This window comes from Anser anser (genome assembly GCF_964211835.1).
Source record: "Anser anser genome assembly, chromosome: 18".
Classification (NCBI taxonomy): Eukaryota; Metazoa; Chordata; class Aves; order Anseriformes; family Anatidae; genus Anser; species Anser anser.
Window position 1 is genome coordinate 14,825,734 of NC_139739.1, and position 13,544 is coordinate 14,839,277.

Below are 13,544 nucleotides of genomic sequence, written 5' to 3' on the forward strand. Positions count from 1 at the left end.
TGCCTGCTAGCTACCTTTGCTTCCTCCACAAAAGCTTCTCAAAATGTATGGGATTCTGCCTGACACACATTTAGCTCTGGGGACCAGCTGCAAAGCCCTTCAGGGTAGGGACACCACAAGTTTGGCCAACTTTATGCATAACTGTATGCCTGGTAGCTACCCTTGCCTTCTCACCTTGGCATGCTTCTAGAAAAAAATTTGGCTTCCTCCAACAGAGATTTTTTCTTTGGGGATCCTGAACTCAGATACCTCTGGGCTAGGTAACAGAGAATTTGGGCTAATTTGGAGGTTGGTACATGCCCGGTAGCATTATTTGCCTCCGCCAGATTGTACTTTTGAAAAAGTTTCGCCTCCCTGCGGCTTTTCTGGATAAAAGCACCGTACCCGTATAGGGTAGCTACAGGAATTTTGGCCAAATTGGGAATTATGTGCATGCCCAGTAGCTACCCGTTCCTCCTCCCAGGCATACTTTCTGAAATGTTTTGGCCTCTTCCAGAGAGAGAGGGAATTGTGGATTCGGTCCGCAGAACCCTTCAGGCTAGGTACCCAAGAACTTGGGCCAATTTTCGACGGAGGTGCATGCCAAGAGGCTTCACTTGCCTCTGCCTCATCTGGTTTGCCAAAACCTTGTGGCTACCTCCACATACAGATTTACTTTGGGATCCTGCCCTCAGATCGCTTCAGGCTAGGTACCTGACAACTTTGCCCAATTTCCGACAGAGGTACCTGCCTGGGTACCTTCACTTCCCTTCCCTCATCTTCTTTTCCAAAACTTCTGGGCTAGCTCCAAATAAACAAGTGCTTGTCAATACCAGATGAAGACCCCTCCACGTTACGTCTCTCTCAACTTTGGCCCTACTTTGGACGTAGCTGCATGCCTGCTAGCAACCATCGCTTCCTCCACAAAAGCTTCCCAAAATGTATGGGATTCTGCCTGAGACACATTTAGCTCTGGGTACCAGCTGCAAAGCCCTTCAGGGTAGGGACACCACAAGTTTGGCCAACTTTATGCATAACTGTATGCCTGGTAGCTACCCTTGCCTTCTCACCTTGGCATGCTTCTAGAAAAAAGATTTGGCTTCCTCCAACAGAGATTTTTTCTTTGGGGATCCTAAACACGGATTCCTCTGGGCTAGGTAACAGAGAATTTGGGCTACTTTGGAGGTTTTTACATGCCCACTAGCTAACTTTGCCTCACCAGATTGTACTTTTGAAAAAGTTTCGCCTCCCTGCGGCAGTTCTGGATAAAAGCAGCGTACCCGTCTGGGGTAGCTACCGGAATTTTGGCCAAATTGGGAATTATGTGCATGCCCAGTAGCTACCCGTTCCTCTTCCCAGGCATACTTTATGAAATGTTTTGGCCTCTTCCAGAGAGAGAGGGACTTGCGGATTCGGTCCGCAGAACCCTTCAGGCTAGGCACCTGAGAACTTGGGCCAATTTTCGACGGAGTTGCATGCCAAGAGGCTACTCTTGCCTCTGCCTGATCTGGTTTGCCAAAACTTTGTGGCTACCTCCACATACAGATTTACTTTGGGATCCTGCCCTCAGATCGCTTCAGGCTAGGTACCTGACAACTTTGCCCCATTTTCGACAGAGGTACCTGCCTGGATACCTTCACTTCCCTTCGCTCATCTTGTTTTCCAAAACTTCTGGGCTAGCTCCAAATAAACAACTGCTTGTCAATACCAGCTGAAGACCCCTCCACGTTACGTCTCTCTCAACTTTGGCCCTACTTTGGACGTAGCTGCATGCCTGCTAGCTACCTTTGCTTCCTCCACAAAAGCTTCTCAAAATGTTTGGGATTCTGCCTGACACACATTTAGCTCTGGGGACCAGCTGCAAAGCCCTTCAGGGTAGGGACACCACAAGTTTGGCCAAGTTTATGCATAACTGTATGCCTGGTAGCTACCCTTGCCTTCTCACCTTGGCATGCTTCTAGAAAAAAGATTTGGCTTCCTCCAACAGAGATTTTTTTCTTTGGGGATCCTAAACTCGGATTCCCCTGGGCTACGTAACAGAGAATTTGGGCTACCTTGGAGGTTGGTACATGCCCGGTAGCATACTTTGCCTCCGCCACATTGTACTTTTGAAAAACTTTTGCCTCCCTGCGGCAGTTCTGGATAAAAGCAGCGTACCCGTCTGGGGTAGCTACCGGAATTTTGGCCAAATTGGGAATTATCTGCATGCCCAGTAGCTACCCGTTCCTCCTCACAGGCATACTTTCTGAAATGTTTTGGCCTCTTCCAGAGAGAGAGGGACTTGTGGGTTCGGTCCACAGAACCCTTCAGGCTGGGTACCTGAGTACTTGGGCCAATTTCGGAGGGAGGTGCATACCAAGAGGCTTCTCTTGCCTCTGCCTGATCTGGTTTGACAAAACCTTGTGGCTACCTCCACATACAGATTTACTTTGGGATCCTGCCCTCAGATCGCTTCAGGCTAGGTACCTGACAACTTTGCCCAATTTCCGACAGAGGTACCTGCCTGGGTACCTTCACTTCCCTTCCCTCATCTTGTTTTCCAAAACTTCTGGGCTTGCTCCAAATACACAACTGCTTGTCAATACCAGCTGAAGACCCCTCCACGTTACGTCTCTCTCAACTTTGGCCCTACTTTGGACGTAGCTGCATGCCTGCTAACTACCTCTGCTTCCTCCACAAAAGCTTCTCAAAATGTTTGGGATTCTGCCTGAGACACATTTAGCTCTGGGGACCAGCTGCAAAGCCCTTCAGGGTAGGGACACCACAAGTTTGGCCAAGTTTACTGGGAAGTGTATGCCTGGTAGCTACCCCTGCCTTCTCACCTTGGCATGCTTCTAGAAAAAAGATTTGGCTTCCTCCAACAGAGATTTTTTCTTTGGGGATCCTAAACTCGGATTCCCCTGGGATAGGTAACAGAGAACTTGGGCTACTTTAGAGGTTGGTACATGCCCACTAGCTAACTTTGCCTCACCAGAGTGTACTTAGGAAAACGTTTCCCCTCCCTGCGGCAGTTCTCGATAAAAGCAGCGTACCCGTCTGGGGTAGCTACCTGAATTTTGGCCAAATTGGGAATTATGTGCATGCCCAGTAGCTACCCGTTCCTCCTCCCAGGCATACTTTCTGAAATGTTTTGGGCCTCTTCCAGAGAGAGAGGGACATGTGGATTCGGTCCGCAGAACCCTTCAGGCTAGGTACCAGAGAACTACGTCTCTCTCAACTTTGGCCGTACTGTGGACGTACCTGCATGTGTGCTAGCAACCATCGCTTCCTCCACAAAAGTTTCTCAAAATGTATGGGATTCTGCCTGAGACACATTTAGCTCTGGGTACCAGCTGCAAAACCCTTCAGGGTAGGGACACCACAAGTTTGGCCAACTTTATGCATAACTGTATGCCTGGTAGCTACCCTTGCCTTCTCACCTTGGCATGCTTCTAGAAAAAAGATTTGGCTTCGTCCAACAGAGATTTTTTCTTTGGGGACCCTAAACTCAGATTCCCCTGGGCTAGGTAACAGAGAATTTGGGCTACTTTGGAGGTTCGTACATGCCCGGTAGCATACTTTGCCTCCGCCAGATTGTACTTTTGAAAAAGTTTTGGCTCCCTGCGGCAGTTCTGGACAAAAGCAGCGTACCCGTCTGGGGTAGCTACCTGAATTTGGGACAAATTGGGGATTATGTGCATGCCCAGTAGCTACCCGTTCCTCCTCCCAGGCATACTTTCTGAAATGTTTTGGGCCTCTTCCAGAGAGAAAGGGACTTGTGGATTCGGTCCACAGAACCCTTCAGGCTAGGTACCTGAGAACTTGGGCCAATTTTCGACGGAGTTGCATGCCAAGAGGCTTCTCTTGCCTCTGCCTGATCTGGTTTGCCAAAACCTTGTGCCTACCTCCACATACAGATTTACTTTGGGATCCTGCCCTCAGATCGCTTCAGGCTAGGTACCTGACAACTTTGCCCAATTTGGGACCGAGGTACCCGCCTGGGTACCTTCACTTCCCTTCGCTCATCTTGTTTTCCAAAACTTCTGGGCTAGCTCCAAATACACAACTGCTTGTCAATACCAGCTGAAGACCCCTCCACGTTACGTCTCTCTCAACTTTGGCCCTACTTTGGACGTAGCTGCATGCCTGCTTGCTACCTCTGCTTCCTCCACAAAAGCTTCTCAAAATGTATGGGATTCTGCCTGAGACACATTTAGCTCTGGGGACCAGCTGCAAAGCCCTTCAGGGTAGGGACACCACAAGTTTGGCCAATTTTACAGGGAAGTGTATGCCTGGTAGCTACCCTTGCCTTCTCACCTCGGCATGCTTCTAGAAAAAAGATTTGGCTTCCCCCAACAGAGATTTTTTCTTTGAGGATCCTAAACCCGGATCCCTCTGGGCTAGGTAACAGAGAATTCTGGCTAATTTGGACGTTGGTACATGCCCGCTAGCTACATTTACCTCCACCACATTGTACTGGGTAAGGGAAAATTGTACATTGTAAGGGAAAATTTTGCCTTACCTGCGTTAGTTCTGGAAAAGCAGCTTACCTGTCTGGTATTTGTTACCTGCCTCTGTCTGCATGTCCTGTAGCTCTCATGGATTACCTCAAATTGCACGGAGGTTCCCCACTTTTTTCTCCATTTGTTGAGGTCTGGTCCTGTTTGAGCCTTAAGGCTCTTTCCAAGCATCTCTTTGAGCCTTTCCTTTGGCATTCTCCGAACACAGCTGAAACCTCGGCTTGCTGCCTCAAACTCCTCCAAGGCTGTTGCTCTAATTCCTTTGTGTCCATCGGTGTACGTTCCCAACCCTGCAACAATGGAATAGACAGTTTTTCTTTGATTTTGTTTTGTCTGGTTGTTTCTTTTCATTATGACCTTTTCTTTCTTTGGTCTTTCCTTCAATCCTACCACTTTTGTTAGTTTGAATCCTCCTCTTAGTTTTGTTGTTTCTTTGCTTTTTTCAGACATCAGCACCCCACCCCATTTTCCCTGTGCACTGCCTCCCTCATAGAATCCTACAATGCCTGGGGTTGGAAGGGACCTTAAAGACCATCCAGCTCGAGCCCACCTGCACTGGTGCCCCAGGACCCTGTTGGGAGCCGCATGTCTGGGCTGGGGCCAGCTCTGCCTTGGGGGTGACTGAGGCTGTGCCTGTCAGCCCTGCACTGGGACATGGCGGTTGCCTAGCACCACTCTGGGTCACAATATGCACTGCCCCTCACAGCACAGGGCTGCCATGTGGTCACGGTCCCTGTCCTTGGCTTCCCAAGGAGCTGCGTCCCCATGCTTGGTCCTGAGCGAGGTGCTGGATGTGCGGGTCCAGGAGTCCCCAAGTGCCACAGGGTGGACTTCTCTCTCTTTCCCCTGGAGCTGAACACTCTCTTTTGCATCCACCATACCTGTGCCCCTGAGAAGCTCCGCAGCCAGGACGTCCATGGCCCAGCTCTCTCAAGCTCACGGCTGGGCTGTCCTGCCCCAGGGGGTCCTGACAGGTGCCTGGAGCACACTGGAAAAGTTGGGCCTACATGCCTTAGTTCTGAACAGAAGCAGCATACCCAGGCTGTGACAAACCCTCTTTGGGCATCAGAACAGAATCTTGAAGTCTGCGGTGCCCAAAGTGAAACCTTTTTCTTCACTCCTTATAAAATAAACATTAAAGTTAACTCTTAAGGAGATAATGAGATTAAGGAAGTACATGCTAAACATAGAAGACTATAATACGCAACTTTTTGCCCAAAATATGCTCATTGTCATCCCAGGGTGGGACAGATAAGCTTAGGATATAAAAGTGTTAGGAGGTAGTGGTAAAAAAGTTAATGACAGCAAAATCCAAGAGTGAGGAAAAAGGGAAGAGCTGGGGATTGGGGAGGAGAAGAAAAATTGAAAACCTACAAGAGGCAGTCGATGTTCTGTGCTCCTTCTCCACCAAGACAGGGACACCTCCTTGGTAAGCTCTGCACCTTCACCTTCACTTTGGTGAGGAATACCTGCGATAGCATTTATACGTTAAATAAACATATTAACTGCCTATTGGGTTAGGGGCATAGATTCATTTTAGCTGCCTATCGGGTCAGTGGAATAGACCCACAAGAAAGAGGACAATCCCTTGTCATGAAGAACTCAGGGTTCTCCCATTTGGCTGCATCTGTTCAAAAACCAGCCTGCATACAAGCGATGCAGGAGAAGGATCTCACGGATATCCCCAAGGCTAGCCCTGATTGATCTGGCAAGGTTAACTCCCCCTTATCTGTAGCCTCCCAGACAGCATAAAGACACACGTAGCTAGTCTCCAAGACCACATACAAACTGCCTGTGCTATCAATGCTGCCCTGGATGCCACACAGCTGGCAGATCTGGTTTGCCAAAACCTTGAGGCTACCTCCACATACAGATTTACTTTGGGATCCTGCCCTCAGATCACTTCAGGGTAGGTACCTGACAACTTTGCCCAATTTGGGACCGAGTTACCTGCCTGGGTACCTTCACTTCCCTTCCCTCATCTTGTTTTCCAAAACTTCTGGGCTGGCCCCAAATAAACAACTGCTTGTCAATACCAGCTGAAGACCCCTCCACGTTACGTCTCTCTCAACTTTGGCCCTACTTTGGGCGTAGCTGCATGCCTGCTAGCTACCTCTGCTTCCTCCACAAAAGCTTCTCAAAATGTATGGGATTCTGCCTGAGACACATTTAGCTCTGGGTACCAGCTGCAAAGCCCTTCAAGGTAGGGACACCACGAGTTTGGCTAACTTTATGCATAACTGTATGCCTGGTAGCTACCCTTGCCTTCTCACCTCGGCATGCTTCTGCAAAAGATTTGGCTACCTCCAACAGAGATTTTTTCTTTGGGGACCCTAAACTCGGATTCCTCTGGGCTAGGTAACAGAGAATTTGGGCTACTTTGGAGGTTGGTACATGCCCGGTAGCATACTTTGCCTCCGCCAGATTGTACTTTTGAAAAAGTTTTGCCTCCCTGCGGCACTTCTGGACAAAAGCAGCGTACCCGTCTCGGGTAGCTAACTGAATTTTGGCCAAATTGGGAATTGTGTGCATGCCCAGTAGCTACCCGTTCCTCCTCCCAGGCATACTTTCTGAAATGTTTTGGCCTCTTCCAGAGAGAGAGGGACTTGTGGATTCTCACCGCAGAACCCTTCAGGCTAGGTACCTGAGAAATTGGGCCAATTTGGTACGGAGGTGCATGCCAAGAGGCTTCTCTTGCCTCTGCCTGATCTGGTTTGCCAAAACCTTGTGCCTACGTCCACATACAGATTTACGTTGGGATCCTGCCCTCAGATCACTTCAGGGTAGGTACCTGACAACTTTGCCCAATTTCCGACGGAGGTACCTGCCTGGGTACCTTCACTTCCCTTCACTCATCTTCTTTTCCAAAACTTCTGGGCTAGCTCCAAATAAACAACTGCTTGTCAATACCAGCTGAAGACCCCTCCACGTTACGTCTCTCTCAACTTTGGCCCTACTTTGGACGTAGCTGCATGCCTGCTAGCTCCCTCTGCTTCCTCCACAAGAGGTTCTCAAAATGTATGGGATTCTGCCTGAGACACATTTAGCTCTGGGGACCAGGTGCAAAGCCCTTCAGGGCAGGGACACCACAAGTTTGGCCAAGTTTACAGGGAAGTGTATGCCTGGTAGCTACCCTTGCCTTCTCACCTCGGCATGCTTCTGCAAAAGATTTGGCTTCCTCCAACAGAGATTTTTTCTTTGGGGATCCTGAACTCGGATACCTCTGGGCTAGGGAACAGAGAATTTGGGCTACTTTGGAGGTTGGTACATGCCCGGTAGCATACTTTCCCTCCGCCAGATTGTACTTTTGAAAAAGTTTTGCCTACCTGCGGCACTTCTGGACAAAAGCAGCGTACCCATCTGGGGTAGCTACCTGAATTTTGGCCAAATTGGGAATTGTGTGCATGCCCAGTAGCTACCCGTTCCTCCTCCCAGGCATACTTTCTGAAATGTTTTGGCCTCTTCCAGAGAGAGAGGGACTTGTGGATTCGGACCGCAGAACCCTTCAGGCTGGGTACCTGAGTACTTGGGCCAATTTTCGACGGAGGTGCATGCCAAGAGGCTTCTCTTGCCTCTGCCTGATCTGGTTTGCTTAAACCTTGTGGCTACCTCCACATACAGATTTACTTTGGGATCCTGCCCTCAGATCGCTTCAGACACATTTAGCTCTGGGTACGAGCTGCAAAGCCCTTCAGGGTAGGGACACCACAAGGTTGGCCAACTTTATGCATAACTGTATGCCTGGTAGCTACCCTTGCCTTCTCACCTTGGCATGCTTCTAGAAAACAGATTTGGCTTCCTCCAACAGAGATTTTTTCTTTGGGGATCCTAAACTCGGATTCCCCTGGGCTAGGTAACAGAGAATTTGGGCTACTTTGGAGGTTGGTACATCCCCGTTAGCTACCTTTGCCTCTGCCACATGGTACTTTTGAAAAAGTTTCGCCTCCCTGTGGCTGTTCTGGACAAAAGCAGCGTACACGTCTGGGGTAGCTACGGGAGTTTTAGCCAAATTGGGAATTGTGTGCATGCCCAGTAGCTACCCGTTCCTCCTCCCAGGCATACTTTCTGAAATGTTTTGGCCTCTTCCAGAGAGAGAGGGACTTGTGGATTCGGTCCGCAGAACCCTTCAGGCTAGGTACCCAAGAACTTGGGCCCATTTTCGGTGGAGGTGCATGCCAAGAGGCTTCTCTTGCCTCTGCCTGATCTGGTTTGCCAAAACCTTGTGGCTACCTCCACATACAGATTTACTTTGGGATCCTGCCCTCAGATCGCTTCAGGCTAGGTACCTGACAACTTTGCCCAATTTCCGACGGAGGTACCTGCCTGGGTACCTTCACTTCCCTTCGCTCATCTTGTTTTCCAAAACTTCTGGGCTAGCTCCAAATAAACAACTGCTTGTCAATACCAGCTGAAGACCCCTCCACGTTACGTCTCTCTCAACTTTGGCCCTACTTTGGACGTAGCTGCACGCCTGCTAGCAACCATTGCTTCCTCCACAAGAGGTTCTCAAAATGTATGCGATTCTGCCTGAGACACATTTAGCTCTGGGGACCAGCTGCAAAGCCCTTCAGGGTAGGGACACCACAAGTTTGGCCAAGTTTATGCATAACTGTATGCCTGGTAGCTACCCTTGCCTTCTCACCTTGGCATGCTTCTAGAAAAAAGATTTGGCTTCCTCCAACAGAGATTTTTTCTTTGGGGATCCTAAACTCGGATTCCCCTGGGCTAGGTAACAGAGAATTTGGGCTACTTTGGAGGTTGGTACATCCCCGTTAGCTACCTTTGCCTCTGCCACATGGTACTTTTGAAAAAGTTTCGCCTCCCTGTGGCTGTTCTGGACAAAAGCAGCGTACACGTCTGGGGTAGCTACGGGAGTTTTAGCCAAATTGGGAATTATGTGCATGCCCAGTAGCTACCCGTTCCTCCTCCCAGGCATACTTTCTGAAATGTTTTGGCCTCTTCCAGAGAGAGAGGGACTTGTGGATTCGGTCCGCAGAACCCTTCAGGCTAGGTACCCAAGAACTTGGGCCAATTTTCGACGGAGCTGCATGCCAAGAGGCTTCTCTTGCCTCTGCCTCATCTGGTTTGCCAAAACCTTGTGGCTACCTCCACATACAGATTTACTTTGGGATCCTGCCCTCTGATCGCTTCAGGCTAGGTACCTGACAACTTTGCCCAATTTCCGACGGAGGTACCTGCCTGGGTACCTTCACTTCCCTTCCCTCATCTTGTTTTCCAAAACTTCTGGGCTAGCTCCAAATAAACAAGTGCTTGTCAATACCAGCTGAAGACCCCTCCACGTTACGTCTCTCTCAACTTTGGCCCTACTTTGGACGTCACTGCATGCCTGCTAGCTACCTTTGCTTCCTCCACAAAAGTTTCTCAAAATGTATGGGATTCTGCCTGAGACACATTTAGCTCTGGGTACCAGCTACAAAGCCCTTCAGGGTAGGGACACCACGAGTTTGGCCAAGTTTATGCATAACTGTATGCCTGGTAGCTACCCTTGCCTTCTCACCTCGGCATGCTTCTAGAAAAAAGATTTGGCTTCCTCCAACAGAGATTTTTCCTTTGGGGATCCTAAACTCGGATTCCCCTGGGCTAGGTAACAGAGAATTTGGGCTAGTTTGGACGTTGGTACATGCCCGGTAGCATACTTTGCCTCCGCCAGACTGTACTTTTGAAAAAGTTTAGCCTCTCTGAAGCAGTTCTGGACAAAAGCACCGTACCCGTCTGGGGTAGCTACCTGAATTTTGGCCAAATTGGGAATTATGTGCATGCCCAGTAGCTACCCGTTCCTCCTCCCAGGCATACTTTCTGAAATGTTTTGGCCTCTTCCAGAGAGAGAGGGACTTGTGGATTCGGTCCGCAGAACCCTTCAGGCTAGGTACCTGAGAACTTGGGCCAATTTTCGACGGAGGTGCATGCCAAGAGGCTTCTCTTGCCTCCCGCTTATCTTGGTTACCAAAACCTTGTGGCTACCTCCACATACAGATTTACTTTGGGATCCTGCCCTCAGATCGCTTCAGGCTAGGTACCTGACAACTTTGCCCAATTTCCGACGGAGGTACCTGCCTGGGTACCTTCACTTCCCTTCCCTCATCTTGTTTTCCAAAACTTCTGGGCTAGCTCCAAATAAACAAGTGCTTGTCAATACCAGCTGAAGACCCCTCCACGTTACGTCTCTCTCAACTTTGGCCCTACTTTGGACGTAGCTGCATGCCTGCTAGCAACCATCGCTTCCTCCACAAGAGGTTCTCAAAATGTATGGGATTCTGCCTGAGACACATTTAGCTCTGGGGACCAGCTGCAAAGCCCTTCAGGGTAGGGACACCACAAGTTTGGCCAAGTTTATGCATGACTGTATGCCTGGTAGCTACCCTTGCCTTCTCACCTTGCCATGCTTCTGCAAAATTTTTGTCTACCTCCAACAGAGATTTTTTCTTTGGGGATCGTAAACTCGGATTCCCCTGGGCTAGGTAACAGAGAATTTGGGCTACTTTGGAGGTTGGTACATGCCCGGTAGCATACTTTGCCTCTGCCAGATTGTACTTTTGAAAAAGTTTTGCCTCCCTGCGGCAGTTCTGGATAAAAGCAGCGTACCCATCTGGGGTAGCTACCTGAATTTTGGCCAAATTGGGAATTATGTGCATGCCCAGTAGCTACCCGTTCCTCCTCCCAGGCATACTTTCTGAAATGTTTTGGCCTCTTCCAGAGAGAGAGGGACTTGTGGATTCGGTCCGCAGAACCCTTCAGGCTAGGTACCTGAGAACTTGGGCCAATTTTCGACGGAGGTGCATGCCAAGAGGCTTCTCTTCCCTCTGCCTGATCTGGTTTGCCAAAACCTTGTGCCTACCTCCACATACAGATTTACCTTGCGATCCTGCCCTCAGATCGCTTCAGGCTAGGTACCTGACAACTTTGCCCAATTTGGGACCGAGGCACCTGCCTGGGTACCTTCACTTCCCTTCCCTCGTTTTCCAAAACTTTTGGGCTAGCTCCAAATACACAACTGCTTGTCAATACCAGCTGAAGACCCCTCCACGTTACGTCTCTCTCAACTTTGGCCCTACTTTGGACGTAGCTGCATGCCTGCTAGCTACCTCTCCTTCCTCCACAAAAGCTTCTCAAAATGTATGGGATTCTGCCTGAGATACATTTAGCTCTGGGTACCAGCTGCAAAGCCCTTCAGGGTAGGGACACCACAAGTTTGGTCAAGTTTAGAGGGAAGTGTATGCCTGGTAGCTACCCTTGCCTTCTCACCTCGGCATGCTTCTAGAAAAAAGATTTGGCTTCCTCCAACAGAGATTTTTTCTTTGGGGATCCTAAACTCGGATTCCCCTGGGCTAGGTAACAGAGAATTTGGGCTAATTTGGAGGTTGGTACATGCCCGGTAGCATACTTTGCCTCCGCCAGATTGTACTTAGGAAAACGTTTAACCTCCATGCGGCTTTTCTGGACGAAAGCAGCGTACCCGTCACGGGTAGCTACAGGAATTTTGGCCAAATTGGGAATTATCTGCATGCCCAGTAGCTACCCGTTCCTCCTCCCAGGCATACTTTCTGAAATGTTTTGGCCTCTTCCAGAGAGAGAGGGACTTGTGGATTCTCACCGCAGAACCCTTCTGGATAGGTACCTGAGATCTTGGGCCAATTTTCGACGGAGGTGCATGACAAGAGGCTTCTCTTGCCTCTGCCTGATCTGGTTTGACAAAACCTTGTGGCTACCTCCACATACAGATTTACTTTGGGATCCTGCCCTCAGATCGCTTCAGGCTAGGTACCTGACAACTTTGCCCAATTTGGGATGGAGGTACCTGCCTGGGTACCTTCACTTCCCTTCCCTCATCTTGTTTTCCAAAACTTCTGGGCTAGCTCCAAATAAACAAGTGCTTGTCAATACCAGCTGAAGACCCCTCCACGTTACGTCTCTCTCAACTTTGGCCCTACTTTGGACGTAGCTGCATGCCTGCTAGCAACCATCGCTTCCTCCACAAAACCTTCTCAAAATGTATGGGATTCTGCCTGAGACACATTTAGCTCTGGGTACCAGCTGCAAAGCCCTTCAGGGTAGGGACACCACAAGTTTGGCCAACTTTATGAATAATTGTATGCCTGGTAGCTACCCTTGCCTTCTCACCTTGGCATGCTTCTAGAAAAAAGATTTGGCTTCCTCCAACAGAGATTTTTTCTTTGGGGATCCTAAACACGGATTCCCCTGGGCTAGGTAACAGAGAATTTGGGCTAGTTTGGACGTTGGTACATGCCCGCTAGCTACCTTTGCCTCTGCCACATTGTACTTTTGAAAAAGTTTTGCCTACCTGCGGCAGTTCTGGACAAAAGCAGCGTACCCGTCTGGGGTAGCTACCTGAATTTTGGCCAAATTGGGAATTATGTGCATGCCCAGTAGCTACCAGTTCCTCCTCCCAGGCATACCTTCTGAAATGTTTTGGGCCTCTTCCAGAGAGAGAGGGACTTGTGGATTCGGTCCGCAGAACCCTTTGGCTAGGTACCCAAGAACTTGGGCCCATTTTCGATGGAGGTGCATGCCAAGAGGCTTCTCTTGCCTCTGCCTGATCTGGTTTGACAAAACCTTGTGGCTACCTCCACATACAGATTTACTTTGGGATCCTGCCCTCACATCGCTTCAGGCTAGGTACCTGACAACTTTGCCCAATTTCCGACGGAGATACCTGCCTGGGTACCTTCACTTCCCTTCCCTCATCTTGTTTTCCAAAACTTCTGGGCTAGCTCCAAATACACAACTGCTTGTCAATACCAGCTGAAGACCCCTCCACGTTACGTCTCTCTCAACTTTGGCCCTACTTTGGACGTAGCTGCATGCCTGCTAGCTCCCTCTGCTTCCTCCACAAGAGGTTCTCAAAATGTATGGGATTCTGCCTGAGACACATTTAGCTCTGGGTACCAGCTGCAAAGCCCTTCAGGGTAGGGACACCACGAGTTTGGCCAAGTTTATGCATAACTGTATGCCTGGTAGCTACCCTTGCCTTCTCACCTCGGCATGCTTCTAGAAAAAAGATTTGGATTCCTCCAACAGAGATTTTTT